Below are 21803 nucleotides of genomic sequence, written 5' to 3'. Positions count from 1 at the left end.
AGAAAAGTATTTTTAAGAGGCATAATCATGGCTTTTATTTTTACTGTTCCTTTCAGACCTCGCCTACACTTTTCTGGAGACTGCTCCTTGGTTTTTCTATGGACTTTTAACGCCATATACGGGTATACAGATGTCCTGCTGATGTTGAGATCATTGTCAATTTTGATTGTGGTCTTCTGGCGCACAAGCAATTCCAGTACAAAAAATATTTTGGCATCCATTTTGTCGTCTTTGAAGATACAGCCAATATTTATAAATCAAAACAATTTTAACACAGCCTCGCTTTTGAAAAAAAATCAATTTCTTTAAATGTAAAATTAAATATGACGCATGGGATACATGGTGACGTTTAACATTAAAGTGTTTGCTAGGTATAAAATAGATACAAAAGTACAATAAAGGATTCATCGGAATTAAGGAAATATAAAGCACTATTTGCCTTCAGTCGGAAATAAAGAAAAATATTATATATCAAAATGTATCAATAGATATATAAATATCAATGTTCGCTTAATATAAAGGTTAAAACCAACTTTTTTAAGCTGCAAGAAAAGGAAGTTAACATTTCTATTATTATATACACGTTTATCCTTAAGGGTTACGGTCACGTGTAGAGCCCAGAGTCTGTGCCTTAATATCCGAAAACATCATAGCATGAAGGCCAAGGTAAATGAACATTTTTTCGATATATATAAAAGTACATAAGACAGACATGCCAAACCTTCAGGAGGCGTCTAGAGGTCCTTGTGGACACCAGAAACGGCTACATCAAAGATCAGGGGATACAATATGACGTTACACCAGGTCTACAAATATTTTTGTACATGTCTAGTGTCTAAGGAAATATATATTGTAAAAGTTAAAGTATTTAATGCTCAGATTTCAACGTGCACCCAGTAAAATATGAGAATGAAAGAAATAGAAAACAAATTATTTTTTTACACTTTTCCCAGAATTTTTTACTCACAGATTCTATAATGAATATTTTTACAAAATTTCTATACTTTTAGCCCTCCTTGTCTTCAAAAATATTGTACCTCCATGTGATCAATATATTCTAGCACATATTTATATTGTATAGTAAATCAAAGCAATCACGTGTACCCTAACAAACATTCATATCATTTTCAATATGTAAAGGGAAATTTTTTTTAAATAATAAAAATGGAAAACAAAACTTAAATTTGATGAAAACTTCGGCTGTGCTATTTGTTATTCTTAAAACTTCATATGTTGATAACAACAAATCAAAAGTATATTTGAAATATCTATTGTTGCTAAAAATAGTAAAGTTTAATGGTTTTGAAGCTGGAACGTACTATTCTTGAATGACAACAAATCAGTTGTTTGCATTGTCCATTGTTTAGCTTTAATATGACAATGATTGGTTTTATCTCAAAAAACACAAAAATTACAAATTTGAGATATTATTTGTGTTGCATTTGGGAAAAGGATGCCTGAGATACGTCATGAATAGAGAAATAATCCCACACTTTGGAAAAGGAGTTTGCAGGATGGTCATGAGGTAAGTTTCTTATATATTAACCTTGCTTAAGAGTGTTTATCACCATTTTATGCATAGAATCTTCATTTGCAGCATTTAACAAGTTTAAGACGGTATATAAATATTTTATCATTTCTTTCGGATTATCAGCAAATGTGGATTTATCAGTCTCTGAAGATTTTTGTAATGGAATTCGTATTTTTTTTTTTTTTTTTTATTTAATCTGGATTGCTAATATTTCCGTAAGTTTTTGAATCTGAACTTTGTCTGTTTGAAACTTCCCATCAGTTCATAAATCCTAAATTAATTCGTAGAATTCGTCCTTTAGATTGAAAATTACATTGTTAAATTCAAACATATAGTGATTTGCAATCTCTATCTCAGTGGTAATTACTGAGGATGGATCAAGACTTATAGAATTTGTTGCTGGAACTTGCAGCTGACGATCTTCCTCGTCAACACTAAATTTGATATTTTATACGAAAGTAATAAAAGATTGCACATTTTGTAGAATCAAATAGAATAGCAGTTAAAAAAACTAAGGGATATGGAAGATTTAGTCATTTCAAACTGCTGATGACTTTGTATTTGTAAATAATGATACATAAAGATGCACTCGAAGGATCTTATAATAAAAAAATACTAAATATGAACACACAATGCATAAAATATTCCCAGCCAGTGTGTAAAAATAAAAAAACTGAAAAATATCGCAGTAATCCTGATAATTTGAATAGTTTTGTGGAGGAGAACAGGTTAGCTGTTATGACGTTATATTAGATCAGTTGCAAGCAGTCGTGATAGGAAGGAAATTAATAAAAATCCAAGTCCGTACATAGCAAAGGAATATTGGCTGAAAGTTATCCAATGTTGATCCTCAATTCTACTACAATTCCAACAACTACATACAATTATAAATTTCCACAGAAAACCCATGTTGTCTGTCTTTGTTGGGCACAAGCAGTAGTTATTACAAATACTTGAATGTTATCTTTTTAAAAATTGAATAATAATGACGGCAGCTTCGAAAAATAAAAAGGCCTTGTGACGATTGCCGACTAGTATTTTTCTAGCTCCCGCTGTATGGGACAGCTTTTATCCAGCTTTGACAATATCCGAGGATTTCTGAATATTTAATTTAATTTTTTTGATTTTTTACAGCAATTACAATAGGCTTGTGCTTTAGTTTGACTAAAGGATACAATATGATTTTGTATATAAATGTTTCCAACTTTAAAATTTTTGCTTTTTTTTTCTTCTTTTTCTGGATGTGGGAAGATGTTTTGATTAACACAACATATTATATAATATGGCCCTGTTCGTTTGAAGGCTCATAAATTTATCATTTATTACCACAATCAGAGAAATCATAGTTTATTAATATCCAAAAAGAAAATATATTTTACTTCATTCATACACTATCTTTCGTACATTTATTTTATTTTACTATAAAAGGTTATGTTCGATGAAATCTTATTTTCTTTTTTTAACCTTATAAATGAAGTTACAAGATTTATAAAGTATGGTTTTACCACTTGACACATTTTTTATGATTTTTAAGACAACCAATCTTAAAATATTTCAGATCATGCTTTCATAACACAAATTAAATTTTCTGTCAACCATCTGAAAAAAAGAAAATCAGCCAAAAAAATTCTACAACACCCAAAGTTATTTTTACAACCCTCAAAGGTTGTTTTTTTAACTTGGTCTCAAATTAATAATGAAAAATTACCTGATATTTTCATCATAACAACCCTTTTACAATAGACAAAATAGTTTTATAATATGTTAAATTTAAGAAAGTATAGTTTTAAGGTCATAGGGAAGGTCAAAAAGTCACAAAAAATGTTAATTTATTACAAATGTTTATCTGTGCATGTGTACTAGGATGCACTTTTTTTAATGTGAACTGTTTATCTGATTTTTTTTTTTTTTTTTTGCATACTAATAAAAAAATAATTGTCTTCAAATACCGTTTTCGTGGCCTCAATAACCATTTGAAGATAACTTTTTTTTCCAAAATCTTTTCATTTAAAGAGATTCAGAGGTGGGATATTTTCATTTTAAAGTAATGATGCTGAATTTCAAACGTTTCATTAAAGCTCATTTTCTCTAAAACTATAAAAGTGTATAATCCTTATTTTTAATTTTGAAAAAAAAATTGTTGTACAACAAACTAATTTGATACTTAAACGACACATGCACTGAAATAAACCAAATTGAATCAAATAAGTATAGGAGCTCAGTTCAAAATTTTATTGCAAGTGACTGATTAATATACTTTTTTAATATGAAGTATTAAAATCAAATTTACTTACATTTGAACAACCGATCATAAGGTAAACTTTTATTGAAATGAGAGAAGAAATATAAAGTGTAATTCAATATTGATGAAGGGTATCAAAGTTTCATGCAAATACCCAGAGGCTAACTATCATTCATCATTTGGAAGGGGTTATCCCAAAAATTATCAACACCGGTACAAAATAACTTATATAAATAGATTTATTTTATATATATTCGAGGTGTTTTCAAAAAGTATGATGGCTTTATAAATTTTGCAGGCAACGTACATTTGGTATGCTCGATTTTTGTTATGTTAGTACACTCGCCACAAACATATTTTTACAGTTTCAGCTATATAGTATGTTTAGTTTGTTTGTGAGAGGTATAACGGTTAGAAGTATTTAGGGTCTTCGGCAATTTTTTGCTATCTCCATTTGTATGTTCCATTGGCACAATTGGGTTTTGGTTACAATAACAAAACCATATAGCCATTATTTGTCAACAGTTATAGTCCGTTTGAGTAAAATTAGGATTATCATTGACGTCACGATGCTCATGCAACGATTATTTTGGTCAAAATTAAGGAGTTTCGGAACAAACATTGCTGAAACTCGTGTCATGCCCAAAAGTTGGAAAAAAACTTATAGCACGACCCAAGAAATATGTGCATATAATCAGTAACTTATGTGATAGTAATTTTCTTGTCTGTTTCAACGTTTTTATCTGTTGTTGACGTGCTTGTGCATCCAGAGCGAGGCTCGTCATTAGCACTTTCCTGACTATCGTGGAAGAGTTTTTACCACTTGTAAGCATTTTTTATTCCCCTTTCCGCACACACACACACACAAAGGGGCTAGAGACGATCCTACAAATACAATAACGATACACAATGTACATAGATATGCAGTAAGAAACCCCTTCCATAGTATAATACAATGAATCATAGCATATTTACTATACTTCTCTCTAAAATGAAGCCGTATTTACCATTGAAAGTTTATCGCTGAATATTAAAACTTTTGTAAAATATAAATCTTGGAGCCTGATTCGGAATGATTTATTACTTTCAGTTGATTTATATGTTACTTTCAATACCTTGAAAGATAGAACAAAACAAAAGTTGTTATTTTATGACAGTTTTTGTTTTGTATGATATCACGATCAAGAATCTTTGAAATTGTATCATATGATGTTTTGATTGTTTTGACTAATTGATTTTTCAATACACTTTTAAATTGCTTTTGAATAAATATGATCACTCTCTCTAAAAAAAATGAAAATTACAAAGACATCTGCCACTTTAAATAGAATCCTTTGGTTAGTTTGTGAAGAACAAAAACAACAACTATTACAATTTTGTTTAATTTAATTGAAAAGCTGACTGGGAAGTATTAAAATATCTCTGGGATTTATTGTATTCAAATTAAGGGAAAGCTCCTTCCTTTTGAGTATTATCTTATTGTATAATATGTAACATTGGTGGATGTTGCTAATCATAGTGAGGAGTCTATTGAATGGAAAAATAAAAATACAATTGAAAAAATTTGACCACCTCAAATAATGGCACAAGCAAGACTTTTTGTGCCACCTTCATAATTTGAGTGAAATGATCAAATATTAAGATAAAGGTACATAATTATGGAACATCGGTAAATTTCTATATCCATATCTAATTCTGATTAAATTGAAATGATTCCAAGAAAAATTAAAATAAGGATTAAAATATGTTTTATACAAAAGTTAAACTTATAGTGTTGGCTTGTGGCGGTTGTCAGAAACTTGATTTATTTGTAGCTGAGCCAAAATAGATATTACTATTGGCTATTTCTAATAATTTTTTTGTTACTATATAAGTTGGAACGGAGTTAGGGTCATGCCCCCCCCCGCCATTGCCCCACCGTTGACATGAACCCTGTAATACAAATTACTTCTTCATTCATAGGATCTATAACATTTATCATCATTAGTTTAAATGTTCAATAAATATGTAGGAAAAAAGAAAAGAGATTTCAAAAAATCAGTAAAAATTCAATTGTATGATTATTTATAAGGAAAAGTAATTTTCAGGGTAGAACTGTGGGGTTAGCCAGAAATCCATTTTTTTCCTTAGAGTGCTTAAAATATTTTCTTCACAAAACAGTTAGATTTCAACACCCTTTTTTCATTATAGGTAGATTTTTTTAACCGTTCACAGTTTTCTCTAGTCTCATCTCATCCCCCTCAATATCCGGTTTTTTTATAAACAGACATTAATAGGTTGTAAGTCCGGTACAAATTTCACTCTAACACGTCACTTTCTCATTATGCTTCCTTAATAAAAACATACACTATCTTTTTTTTATTAGGAACAAAAACATTGTGCCCATTTGTAAAAAATTATGTATATATCGCAATGGAAGCAAGAACAGCCTTGATAAGCAATTTAATTTGCACCGCTAGGACCATCTCGGACATCATGATGACCTTAAACGTCAACAAGGCTACAGTATGTTGGGTCAGAAATTGTTTGACTGATGAGGACAAACTCAAAGACAAACTGAAGACTTCATGGAGCCCTTTAAAGTTACTCCAACAATAAAGATGTCAGAGTACGTCAAGAAGAAGAAGGCGAACCGGTCTATTATGGGCAAGGATATCCAAAGGCTGGAGGAAAGGTGCTTAGAAAAATTGAAAAGCCATTCCGGTCCCAACGTCTAAAAGAACTCCCTCTTCAGCGATGTCAACAACTATTGAATAATATAAAGCACAACAACAAACAGGTTATTTTTTTATCTGAGGAAAAGACCTTTACCGTTGACCCCGTCTACAACAGTATCAGGACAGTCACTAAACCAAACATCCGGCATCTGTGATAATGTTGGGGGTTGTAGCATCAACTGGAGAAAAAATCCCTCAAATTTGGTTTCCTGTTGGATATCAATTACCCGCGGCTTATTACTTGATGGTGTTGAAGGAAAATGTGGTCCAATAGATCACAAAGACCATGAAGAAGTCCAATAAAGCCATGTACGTATTTCAGCAGGACTGGGCTCTGGCCCACACTACTAATAATGTAAAAGAGTGGATGGGTGGTAACATGAACTCCTGGTCTCAGAACCTTTGGCCCCCTCAGAGCCAAGTTCTGAATCCATTGGATTAGACCATTTGGTGGAAAATTGAGAATAATGCCTGGAAAGTCCGCCACACGAATATTGATGCCCTAAAGACCTCTGTTAACCAGCAGTGGAAGATTATGAAAAAAGACTACGTTGCCAATGTGTACTAGGGGTTCCGAAGGGGGTTAGAGCGTGTCATTGAGACTGATGGTGGCCAGATTCATAACTAATGAGCATTGTTCTAGTAAAAAAATATTATAAAATAAAATTTCTATGTATAACATCATCATGATCAATTATGAGTATTTTAATGAATACTTAAAGGCAGGTTTCAGTACCTTTTTTTCGCCCAGTCAATTAGACTGGTTCATTTCTTACTTTTTTGGAAATGTTGATTTTTCATTGGGTTAAATATGCCTTTTTGGGTAAAAAACGATGACTGACAAATTTTGAACAATTATAAAAAAGTTTTAGACGTCGGCCTAAGTCCTTAAATTTTTGAAAATTGATAGTTCTACTTTTCCCGTTCCTCCACCAAAAATCAACCAATTGTTCTTCAATTACCCTACTTTTCTAATCCCCAATCGATTCAATAGAAAATGAATTTTATAAGCATAGCCCTTCTATCAAGATTTTTATTATCTAATAAAATGATATTATTCCGGTGTTACAATTTATCTTTTTCACCAAATTGTATTTAATACAGCTGTTAAGTCATATTTTAGTTTTAAAGACATTTTATGAAGTTTCTTCAAAACTTTGTTTCTGAAATTTGTCCAAGTTTTAAAATAAAAATATCAACTAGTAGGTTTTACGATGGCGTTGCTTTTAACTATGATACAATTTGTGACACTTGTCCAATCACCTCTATTCTATTAGTAGGTATATTTGCATTAATTATACAACTTGCTTTTTTGACAAGAATTAAAAAACACAAAATTAAGAAATGTAATCCTTTTAAAGATGACACAAATATTAAAATACATTTAATATTCATAAAAAAAGAGTTGATTCTTAATTAAAATTAAACTTTTGTTGTTGACAATATATTTAAAATATAATGAAAAACATAACCATATATATACTTATTTTTTAAAGTTTGGGACTTGTATATCCACACTAGATCAAAAATAGTTTTATACATCCACATGTATAATTGCTTTATATATTTTATTTAGTCTTGTAGAAAAAAAACATAAATAAATTTTTTTTATTTATTTTTTCAGAATATTGAAATGTTTGTAATTATGGTCAAAATAAGACTGGGATTCACAAATAATTTACAGAACAAATTTGTAAATTTAGACAAAAGTATTATTTTATTTTAATTTCAGTCAAAGTTGCATTCACTCAGGCAACCCTGTATTTGAAAGCATACAATATGTTCTAGATACTTAATAAGTAAATGAATATTGGAAATCGATTTATATTGCACCATCAATAATGCCAATTCATTGATTAGATATTGTTTTTTAGTTATTTGCTAAAAAATATATATTTTTTAAATACTTTGTTGAAAGTTGTGCAGTCTAAATATGTTTTTTTTTAAACACAATTAGGCGCCCGTGATATTTTGCAACCAATAGGGATGCTCATTGAAACCTGAACACTAACTAATTCATCAACTAATTAAGGCTGAGTGATTGAAATTCATTCATATGGCGGTATATTATAGAATAAACAATTAGTTACAAAATAAAATTAACCTGAGCTCATTAGCTGACGTAAAAGTCGAGAAAATGAAACTTGAACCTTATCGACAAATTTCCATTCGTGCACTCCAAGCAGTTGGTTGTCTCCAGGACCACTGTCTACGCTGTCAACAAGTCTAAAAGCGTTGGAGAGGAAGAAAGGCTTTTTCAAAAAGGCCTAACCGGATCTGTGGAGTGATAAAAGCAGCTCGGGGTTTCACATCAGACTGTCCAGAAAGCTATCAAAAAATTGGGTTGAAAGGGCATTGTAAGTTTAAAGATGCCATTTTTGACACCAGCAATGAAAGTAACCCATCTCATACGTTGCAAGACTATTTTTACACCTTTGGCCCCCTTCAGATCTGATACCAACACCTTCGACTACATATTTTGGGTACATGTCGATGGGAAGGCCTGCAGTGTCCGTCATCCAAACACCCACGTTTTAAATGAAGAGTGCTCCCCGGGAATCTCACTTTTTTTCATTTAGCAATGATTATACACTACTTCAGTTAATAAAGTTTCTAGGAGGATTCGCCTTGAACGTGTCCACCTTAAAAGTGTACGCTCTATACATATTAGCCTGATAACGCTTTTTACATGTTACGCTATCGCCTTGTAACGCTCTTGGCTTGTGATATTTTTGCCTGCTGCCATATTTTCTTGTACTCTTTTGCCTTCCGACGTTTTCGCCTAGATACTTTGTATAGATAAATTGTACATTTTTTTCTATCAATATTATTTTCTCTTACATTTAGACATTTATTGTGAAAAAAATATAAATTATTTCGCTGGATTTCACACACACCTTAATCCTCATTACGGAATAATTTTTCTAATGCCAATATGAAAATCGGAATGATTTACCTTCTATATTATTTTATATATTTTCATAAACTTCTAAAGACGTAGAATTGAGACAAGTAGTTATTGGATTAACTACTAGTTTTGCTACTTGTTTGTTAATACTTAAAAATTAATATTCTCTTAATGACTTGGTTAAAGTACTTCTTGGTTTACACTGCGAAAAAGATTATGGAATACGTAATAATATGCTGATTGTTTATGACTTTCTGACAACACATAAACAGTTGTTGCTTGTACTACGTGCAAAATCAGGTGGTGTTGACTAACATAATTTAATTGTATCTACATCAACTACTCGACAAAACACAAATCTTTACAGGCATAAAATTAATCAAACATACATTTCATCATTTATTGGAGATCCTCCTCCATAAGCTACACTACACTGCGATAAAAAAATGTTCAATCCCACCCGGATATCATAAAGGAAACCTGTTGGGAGTGCTAGTGATTTGCAGCTTAACAAGAGAATGATAAGCCAATGCAATACATAAATCTATTAGAGAAATGGAAATTCACAGATAGGGTTACTTCCCTGGTGTTTCACACGAGGGCCAGTTATAGTAGAGTTCATCAAGAAGCCACTAAGGTTATAGAAAACAAACAACACAAAACGTTATTTTAAATAGCATTTAGTTAGCATATACATACTGTAATTAGTTGTAGGCGCAGTTTGGGAAAAATTATTTAGTAAAGATCAGTCGCTAGAAAATTCTTGGTTCAAACACGTATAACGTATTTTGTAGCTCACAAGTTTTGGTTTTTTTTCGTTGACAAAATTTAAAGTTAATTTTCTTATTCTAAGCAGTTGTAATTTTTGTTTAAAATCTAGCAAGTGAACTTATTTTTCTACTACATTCTATTATATTGTGCAACCCTATAAAAGAGCGATGTTAACCATGAAAATTTGTTGCGAAATACTAAATGTTGGTTAATTTCTAGACTATTGGGGGAGTAAGACCTCTTTCCAGTTGGCAATAACAAAGACATTTCTCTACTCCAAACAAGAAAAAAATTTCCCGAATCTTTCCCTTTTGAAAAGAAGAATTGTTGATGTTTGAAGTCCTTATCCATAAATTATCTACTATTTCAAATACGATGCTTAGATGTGCACTTATTCATCCTTCATCATTATGTTGTTCTTGTCTACTTGTAAGATTAATATGCTATACCGAGTGTGAGATAAAATTGTGCACTTTTTCAACAAATATGTTAACTTTGCCAAGGTTGAAAGGAAATTCATTATTTCAAGGCTTTAACATAGACTTTTTTATTTATATATCTTTCTATTTTTCAAAATGATTTCTTTTGGCTGCTACAAGAGCCTCCAACCAAGCCCTAATGGTGCCGTAGCACTTTCTCATGAAGGCCTCGAACTTGGATGCCCAATGTTGCTCGACAGAGGCCTTGAGATCATCCAAATTTCGGTGAGGGGTAGCACAGGCTCTCTTCTCTACTTCGCCCACCAAAGTCGAGGGGGGAAGCAGTCTCAGAAATAGGGTGAACATACCAACATTTATGCTTTAACCAAGTCAATAATTTATGGCCTCTCTTGACCTGATTGGTCTTGTTTGCTATAAAAAGCAGTTGCTCATGTCGTTGTACATAAGAAGCCTTCCCCAAATCCTTACATCCTAACAGTCCAATCACAGTCATTGCACCCCTGGCATGCAGCCTCATCGACTTAGCCGGACTTCTGGTAATGGCAGTGTTCACGTTTTGCACACTGTATAGGTGTGTACGTATGAACTGATATTTACATTCAATATCTTAAGTAATTATATCAATTTATATTTCAATGTAAACTGAAAGTCTGTGTTTGCAAATGTCTCAATATTTTTTTTTTTTTTTATAACAGATAAAATAATGGAATTGAAAGTATATAATATATATATATAATAAATGGATGAAACAAAGTTATAAGTATGAAAATAAACAGAATATCATTGTCAAGTTGAGTAATAGATCCGATTACTGATTATTTACTTAATAGGAAATTAAAAGGACTCTGATTGTATCAATATTGATTCATTTAAAATGACTTTTATGTAAGTAATACGTATTTAAAGAGTACTCCCTTTGCCTTATTTTTTATACTTCGATGTTTAGCCCAATAACTTAATGTAAACAATCGTCTAAAGAAATTGTAAAAAAAGCAAAGTCAAACGAAAAATAAAATCATCATAACCAAAAACATCAATTAACAGAGTTGCAATTCTGGAGTTATCTGCACCTGGAAAATCACCATCAGAGATCAGTGAATTGTTGAGCTGAAACCACTCTACTGTGTATCGGCTAACCTTGAGAAGCACTCCCAAAAGCTTCCACAAGGTCTAAATCAAGGCCAAAGAGAACCAAATAACTTGTTGAGAAAGGCACCATTGAAGACAGAAGATGCAAGATTATTGTCAATTGCCTAGCTAGTAAATTGAAAGCATCCAGATCACCATGCACAGCCTAATTTGTCAGAGTTTGAACCGAGTAAAGCGTATAACCCAGCACAAAATCATAAATCTTTGCAAAATGCAAAAACTATTGACCTCCCCATAGCTCCGACTGCCCCCCCCCGTACTTTGGGCTTTCGGGGGTCTGATAAACAAAAAATGTTTGAGCCAATCTAGAGCTGAGCTTTGTAAAGAACTACTATAAAAAGTTCCACACCAGGATGGAATTAGTCAGTAAGGCAAAATGAGGCTATATTGATGGAGAATGTAAATTAGGTCTCCCTTTATTCTACTTATAAATTAAACTTTCCAAATTTGATGATATTCTTTGAAATAAAACTTCTTTTTTTTTTAATTTTCGAAAAGTTTTACATTTCAGACAAAAGGAGGAGCCTATAGAGCGTTTTCATCATAATTGAAGGAACCTTCATCTTGAAGGCCCAATGTTGATATTTTTAATTAATTTAATTTTTATTAGATAAACTGCACAAATTTTCAATAAATCACCATTAGCCTCCATCAAATGGCTTTATGAATAAAAAGTGACTAACACTTGCTTTTTAATACTATTTGATGCCAATGATAAACAATGATAATTGAATGTGATCGTAATTTTTACTTAAAACCCCTATAAAGTGTCTAAATAAAAAGTATATATATATAAATTTAATGTTCTTTTAATTTTTCAGATGGAGTTGCACTAATTATGTATAAATAAATATTATAGTATTACATTTACTACATTAGATCCATGTAGAAATCTTATTTGAAGTCCATATATTTAAATAATGTATAATTTCTTTTGTGGGATTGACCAAGGGGCAAAGCCTACAGAAATTGAGTTTAAGAGAATAGTCCTCTCCCGAGAGCGTTGCTCATTGAGCTGCGTCATTGTTCATTTATAATTTTTTTAATGGATGAGAAACAAGAAAAGTAGGATAATTAAGTAAATTATCTTATTCTTTCAAGTTTATTAGTTAATTTTTATTTACAATATGTTCCTAAGATTGCACAACGATTTAATAACTTTTTTTTTCTCATATGTAAACAACGTTAAGATATAAATAAACGATATATTTTAAATTCAATTTTCTCTTAAGGACCCGTTAAATTTTACAGTAATAAAATCAAAAACTCCTCATCCGAAATAATAAAACATAGTACACTATAAAATGATATTTGAAAGGCCTCATAGCCGGGCAAAATATGAAATCCCTACTTCTCAACCTGCAATATTCTTATATTGTCTTTTATATATGTAAATGGTGGTTGCTAAATCCTTTACATGTCTTAAAAAACAAGACATATGAGACCCATCAATATCATTCTTCCATTCTAAATGTGAATTAGGCATGATGTTTGTAAAAATATTTCAGTAAATGTTTAGTAGAATGTTTGTCAAAAGAACTAGCCATACTCCTAATTGTCTGCGATGTCTCTATAGAAAATTAATGTAGCTATGATCAAACAATAGATTTAACCATGTTCTCCTTTTCAGCTATAAAAGGGATACCTGCAGCCACAATTATTTTTACTTGTAGAATCAATTTAGTATATTACTAATCATTTTTTTTAATCAAGCTGTTGAACTGTCATGTGTAATACTACTTCTGAGACTGAGAGTTTAATTTTTCCCTATTGGAGAAGACAGGACCATCCCTACCTCACTCAATTCCCAAGATTCTTAATTTGTTTAAAACATTACATGCACCAACTTTAACAAAAGGTGGGAGAACACCATTGACCTACAAAGATATTGAAGTTTTTCCATATTAATAAGCAATCCCCGGTACGTTAGTTTTAAATTTGATAGTGGAACCCAAAAGCTTTGATACCTTAATTGGACTCCATTGGCCTAATGGAAGAATATAAGTTTTTTTTTTGACCAATTTGTCTAACCCAAGATTCTTTTTAAATATTTTACAAAATAGTCTCGATCTTCCTGATGAGTTGGTTTCTATAAACAACGTCTCATCGTCGTGGTTAAGATTAATTAATGGGTGTAACAACAAAATCTGGCACTTCATATTTCCATATTTTTGCGGCATATATGATGACGAAATTGCCCAATGTTTTTATGTGATGAAATATATACATAAATGTTTCAGTTATTACCCAAAACACACAATGCAGTAAACAACAGAAGAATTCAAGCATATTCGATTTTCAGATACAGAACGCAGGTGCACTATTGTGATGATTTTGGTAAACAACAATCTCGATATTACCCATGCTGAGGTCTGAAAATGACATGGGCCTAACAACAGGACTTTGTCCATTGCCACATCTCCAAAACTACTATGGGTTTGCTCAAGGAGCACTGACGCGAATGAATGTTCAAGAATATGTATATGGACTCATTTCTCTCCCGATCTGAATCTGACTGGTTATTTAGCATGGATAAATCTTTTTTTTCTTCTTTTGTTTTTTGAAAAATCTTAAGTCAAAGGTCAACAGAGTTCCTTTCACCGCCACCATGAAGTACCTGATCGACTCCGAGAATGAAAGAATTTAGATCGGGTTCTAGTTTTCAGTGCCTCTAAACGGTTTAAGACACGAATTGTGGGCGTTAATGAAGCCAATTAAGCGAAATATATTTTCAATTATTGTATCTGCTGCTCCGTTTTTGTTTTTTGAATTCATCTTAAAATATGACAATTTTATGTTAATTTAAATTAGATAGATGAAAAGTGCTGGATTTCGTTGGTATATACTATATATATATGGGGTTTGGCATCAAATAAAATACCACAGGCACTGAAATGGTGATTAATTTCTATAGATAACTATTCCATGACCATAACAAACGATAAAGGATCTGTTGGACATCCTTGACGACAGCTTCTATTCAGCATTATAGGATTATTTTCTTTTCTGTTGCAACATACATTTCCTACTTTTTACACTGTGATAGTGAATGTCCTTTTTTTTAAACATATAGTAAATTTATTCCTTGATTTAGACATATTCTCCTCGATAAAATTTTGGTTCTTTCAACTCAAATACTGACAAGGAATATTCTTTTTTTATTATTATTCTATGGCTGATATAATAGCTAGAAAGGAACCTTGAATCGAAAATGAGAGTGATTTTTTGCATCACGCGGCGAAGGTTGTTACAAGAGAAGAAATATTCTAGCTTTTTCAAAAGAGCTAGGTTCTTTGCCCATTAGCTTGGCTTTATTTTCGTCTCGGAACATGGTCTGAGGAAGAAGGCACATCTTGAATATAATGTCGAATGGAGTTGTACAAACGTATCATACCTTTTCTTACTTTTCACAGAATGGATAGTACTTTAAATATTTTGATATACATCTTTCGCCTTTCTTCCTTTTACAAAACTATCTGATGAGCAGTGAATTTTATTGGCAATTACTCCAAATATAATTCGGTATGTCTGATTTAGCACTGTGGTCTTTGAAACATACAGGACAGAATTAGTTTGGTCCACTAAAAATTATAATGGTCTCAGATCGGTGTGGGATTTTCAGAACGAAACCCAACACGATTAAATATATTTTATTAAAGAGTAAAATAACTTAAAACTAACATGAATGTAATTTTCATTTATTGGTTTGGATAAGTATAAAATCCAACGAGCGTTCGCCATGAAAACAAACTTTCCAAATCCAAAAAATCCTCTTTATAATTTTAGATCAAAAAAAATGTTTTGTTTTTCTCATATGGCCAATTTTTCATTGTATTTACAATGTAAATCCTCTTAAAAGTGCTAATCTAGCAATTTTTATAACCTTTTTTGGGGGAGGATGATTTACAACACATATCCTTTGACAAGATTCTAATTAAGTTTTATAACTAAAAGACTAACAAAAAATGTTCTTGTACATAAATAACTAATTGGAATTTATAACAGTGAGGCTACCCAAAATTCGTTGAATCAATGAATCTCAAGTTACAACATAAAATGGCCACCATGGTCTCTATTCGGGGCCAAAAGGCCTTGCACACATTCACGATTTACCCATTGGGGATAACAGCCAACTCCCTCTCAACAGCGACCTTCATATCCTCCACATTCCTGTATAAAGTCTAGAATGCCTTTTGCTCCACCAAGCCCCAGATCACGAAGTCGAGGGGGAAGTCAGGGGAGGAGTGGCCACATGTTGGAGGGAGAGAATTGTGAGTGGTTTTCCTTGAAACATATTTTATTTGTGATTGTTGTATGGCCAGGAGCACTGTTTTTATAACAAACAGTGCTCCCCCTCTTGAAATTTTAATCAATCCAAGACTAATGAAAAGATCTTGGCAATCTTACACTTAAGCACTTGTGCTAGAACAAGACGGATTACTCTTTGTCTTTTTAGATCATCCGTTGCTAGGTTCCTTTTTAGAATTTTGCTAAAACTATACTAATACGTGGGAGGGGGTATTAAGATATGCAAGGAAACCTTCTCTAACCGATTTTGATCCCAGAATGAGAATGTTGTGTAACAACATGTAATAATTTCTCTCCCTCTCAAACCCGTGGTATATTAAGTTGTTTAATATTTAAATCGTTTGTATTTTTTAGCTGGCCAATTTTTTTGCAATTGGTAGGCTGAAGAGTGACTTTTCTTTTGCTCAGCTATTGTAAGTATTATTTAACTTTTGCAAAGTAAATTCCCTTTCCTATTAGATTCCGTTTCATTCCAATTCGTGAATAAAAGACGGAGGATCACCTACAAGATTTGTTGAAGAGTTACAATAGTTATAAATTGGACTCATAGTAGAATTAAGGATCAAGATCTGAGTAATTCATATCAATGCCCTTGTTTAAAATTGCAAAATTGGTGACAGCGATAGCGGATAGTTGAAATTCAAATATTGCAACCATTTAATAATAAAGAAATGAATTTTTAAATCGAAGAATATTATATTAGAGTAGGAAGAGAGAGATCTGGACTCTTTGTAAATTTTTGGAAAATTAGTTATTTGAAGGACCAAGAAATTAAATTGGAAGGTCTCATTATGTGCAGTAGGTTATGAGTTTTGTAACTCAGGGATGAGACAGGAGGAAATCACATCTCTTGAATATAGCATTACTACTTTTCTTGTATCTTTCATGAGCTATTACAGTAAAATTACAGAATGAAAGTAATAGGTATCATGCTCAGGAACTTCTAACTCATCAAATCCATTAGCTCCTAAAACAGAAAAACCACTAAACATAAATAGAAATATACCGTACAAACTCCAATGATTGTCTAATCCTATATGGAAAATTATTCGAGCAATTGTGATCGATCGAGTCGAGATCCCTCGTCTCTTACTCCAATACTATACTTTAACATGCCCAAAATACACAAGATTTTCATCACTAAATATATATATATTATGGAGTGTACTAATATTGCAACCTGTCAGTATAAATTTCCTAGCAGGTGAGTAACTACCAGATAGCATGAATATCTGGAAAAAAACATATATATATATAAATAGTGATAAAAATTCTGTGAACAATGGGCATGTAAAAAAATCGAAAATCAACATGTCAATTCAAAAAATGTTTTGGAGGAGATAAAAAAAATCCTTCTCATGACGTTTCATTCAGTTTCAGCTACATGCAGCTGTAACTGGGAGGAGAAGAAAGAAAGAAACAAGGCACTAATTACGTCAATGTCGATCTTCAATTCGACCCTAACTCCAACAAGTACTTACAGTTATAACTCTGCAACAAATCCTTGGGGTTACGCTTCCTCTTTTATGAGTACACACGAATGTTGAATCAGGTTTTGAATACAATTGAATGTATATAGGAGAGGGTGTTCAATACTCAGGATTTAAATCATTAGGAAAACTGCTAAGGAAAAGAAAATTCATTATTCATACTACTAATTCCAAAAAAAATAGAGCAGCAAAAAAAAATCACTGGATTTACATCACTGCACATAAGTCTTCTTCACGCCTTTATCTTTTTCTCTTTCACAGCCTACTTTTGTTTCCCTTAAAATACGTCGTATATTTCACATTACAACACCTAACGACAAAGATGGGATCAAATTCGTTTTACCTCTCTGCTAAGGGATCATCGGTGTCGTTGATGAATGGAGTTGGTCCCGCTGCACAAACAGAGAGAATATGTCGCTTTCCTTCACGGTACAACATAAAACAAGTTTCAGTTAGCTAATAACAAAGAGTGCAGATTTTGACTAGCCACACTGTTCATATTATACCAAAATTTATAATTTGATGATCTAAGGGTTGATTTTCCTATAGTTCCTATGATTTCTTAGATATAAAAGTCAGTTCTATAATAGGAAAAAAGTAAATTCAGATTCTATGTATATAAGTTTTCAAACGATCAAAAGTACATTTTCATGTTTGTTTGTTTTATTCCAAAAGAAATTATAACTGGTTTTATATAACTTTAATCAACATTCTGATCGTGCCTTGAATGGGCTTATATTATTTTATATTCATATTCCGATACTATTTTCAATTTTCATGAAAGTAACATAGGTATATCCAAAGTACATATTTGCATGCTTTTTATTTTGTAAGTAAATCACGTATACTCCCTAGAATTGGCAATTTATTTGAACGTAGGTATATCTAAAACTTTGGATTTTGTATATTGAATATAGCCAAAACCTCTATGTGTTATTGATGTATCCACATAAATATCTCGATAGTATGTGTACATCAGGATGAAACTGATATCTCGACTTTGTCTACCAAAACATAGCCTTTTGTGGGGCTTCTAAGACTTTTGCCCAAAAATATTTTTTATAAAGGACAATTTGCCGAAAGGATATTTAGTTATAGAACATTTCACAGAAGAACAGTTTGCCAAACGAACCTTTTTTCGGAGGGACAATTTGGAACATTTGGCTAAAACATTATACTGAACATATTGATATGTATTTTATTGGATTATATTTAAATTTAATTAAAACTAAAAGGTTTGATAAATGAAGTTATAAGCTGATGATAAGTTTTTATTATAGGAATATTCATGTTTTGAAACTATCCAAACAAATCCTGTCTTCTATAATTTTGTCAAGTGAACTAATAAATTATCTATGATTCATTTTGTTCCGATAGTGTTAGGATTTAGGAATCATGCTTCTAGTTGTAAGGTTGATTGAATAAGAAGGACGGCATAACGTGACTTCAGCTGGTAACAGCACAACGCTCAGAACCAGAACTAACTATGGATACTTGGCCTTCATAATCTTAGGGACGTTATCAAGACTTTTTTTCATCCATCTATATATTTCTGGATTTTAGAGATCTTTTATCATCTGAGAAGAAACAGACAAGATCTTTCTGATTAGTTTTCTGTTTTAGCTTGATCAAAGCCTTTGTTGGGGTTAGAAGCTGTCCCTTGCAACGTGCATAGTTCCGGTTAAGTACGTCTTTATTGATGATACGATGGACAGTTGAACGGGACGCTAAGTCGATGCTATCATATTTTCTTTAGAAAAAAAATATTTATTAGATTTATATTGTGATACATATACCTATATGAAAAAATGAGACCTCCGAAATTCATAAATTACAGTTTTATGAAATTATTTCATTCCAATATCATCCTTTTAGGCATCTTATTATGTATATGCATATATTCGACTATTTGAGTCTAACAAATGAACATTTTTTAAATTAAAATATGGTATATGGCCCTATGAACTAATGCTATGTTATTGTTGTAAATTCTCAGTTCTCCTACCAGTTTTATAGTGGGGCGCTGAACCCTTCACTTACTGGTATCTAGTAATATATGATCTAATTATAATTACAATTTTTTTTAAAATGCATACTTTGTTTTTTATTCATAATAAACAAAATTTCATTGTACTCCGAAATATTGAATATTGGTAGACAGTTTTGAAACACCTGTGTGTACTGAGTGGGGAACCAAAACTTTTAGTATCTGACTAAATTATAAAAAACGTGATTTTTATGGAATGAAGTAAAGACAACTCGAAACCAATTTATTATATGTTTCAATATTAAATTAAGCTAAATTTTATATTCAATATGTTCTTCTTGACAAGCCATAACATCCTCAACACGCTGGCGAACAGATTGGCAAGTTTTGACGTTAAGCCTGCCATGATGTGTAAATGAACATTTAGATGATGGGTGTGGCAGACATTATTTTTCATGAAAAACTGTAAAGTTCAGGGGGTTGAGGTCATTGCTAGAGGAGAACCACATGGAGGCAGAATTGGAGTAGGGCCACATAGAGGTAGGCTAGAAGTCAGCCGTATTGTTGCTGCATAAGTTTGGATTATTCTTAATTGTATGGGCATATAATGTACTTCATAATGGTGTTAGCATTCTGGATCAAGATGCCGTCGGTCTTTGCAACCTTATCGGCACTGAGACTGGCGCAGAGGGGATCAAGCATGCATTATTTTTTTGTTGTTGTTGTCGCTACGCATTTGTACACTTAAATACATTGAATTAGAACAATTTTCTTTCTTGTTTATTTTTAGTTTGAACAGTTTTTTTGTTGCCTAGCGAAACTTTATTATGAAATGTGAACGCAAGTATTGGGTCCCCACTTTGTACATGTGTATATTATAGCAAGTAAATTTAACATTTTTAAATACCTCAATTAATTGCTTAAAAGCCGAGTTCATTTTGACATCCATGTCCCAAAGTTCCTGATAATTTTGAAGAAATTTGTACAAGTTTTTGGGAGATGTGGACCTCAAAGGGCTAGGATAGGAGGGTATGTCATATTCGTCGCATATATTATTTTCTGTATGTGACATTCGTCTCAATGTTGAAGAAATGATTTTCCGACTTTCTTCATTCTCAAAACCAGATATAATATTTGACGCGGATTCTGTATGATTTTCCACCAGGGCTTTCATGAGAGATGGGGTTGAATAGGTAATTATCTCTTCTTTATATGAAATAGAACTGGTATCGAATTCGGATTTTGCAGAATAGTAAGATGTGGAGGAATCAATGGAACTAGTAGTATTTTCCCTGTAAATGGATAAGGACTACACATTAATTTTATTGAATAAACTTAGGTGTACACAAATTTACACATTACTAGGTCAATTGAGAAGTCCCAGGCCTAACATATAGATGGCATTACTAGAAATTTTTTTTAAATGTTTTTCCGTTAGCCCTAACCCTCAAAAGGTGCATATAAACATTTGACAGCTGTCGGATCATTTGTTTCTGAAATATAGCATTTTGAGTGAAGCAACTTTTGTTATTGTGAAAAAATGGATAAAAAGGAATTTCTTGTGTTTGTACAAAAAAAATTTGCTTTTTGAAGGGAAAAATACTGTTGAAGCAAAAACTTGGCTTGATGCCGAGTTCTGGACACTTCTCCAGGAAAATCAACCATCAAGGATTAGTATGCTAAGTTTAGACGTGTTGAAATGAGCACCGAAGACGGTGAACGGAGTGGACGCCAAAAAGAGATTTTTACCGACGAAAACATTAAAAAAATCCACAAAATGCTTTTGAATGACCGTAAATTGAAATTGAATGAAATAGCAGACACTAAAGATATCAACTGAATGTGAACATCATATGGTTAACGAATATTTGGGTATGACAAAGCTCTGTGTAAAGTGGGTGCCGCGCGAGCTTGTTTTTATACAAAAACAACGACAAGTTGATGATTCGAGCAATGTTTGAAGATGAACTGAGTTTTTGCGTCGATATGTGACAATGGATGAAACATGGCTCTATCATTTTACTCCGAAGTTCAATTGACAGTCATCCAAGAGGACTGCACACAATGAACCTGCTCCAAAGCGAGAGAAAATGCAACAGTCGGCGGGCAAGGTTATGGCGTCTATATTTGGAGATGCACATGGAATAATTTTCATTGACTACCTTGAAGAAGGAAGGTTCATCAACAGCGACTATTACATAGTGTTATTGGATCGTTTGAAAGGCAAAATTGCCGAAAAACGGCCGCATTTGAAGAAAAA

Source organism: Lepeophtheirus salmonis, chromosome 4 (genome assembly GCF_016086655.4).
Source record: "Lepeophtheirus salmonis chromosome 4, UVic_Lsal_1.4, whole genome shotgun sequence".
In the NCBI taxonomy this organism is placed as follows: Eukaryota; Metazoa; Arthropoda; class Copepoda; order Siphonostomatoida; family Caligidae; genus Lepeophtheirus; species Lepeophtheirus salmonis.
The sequence above is the reverse complement of the archived record's forward strand: the minus strand, read 5'-3'. Positions refer to the sequence as shown.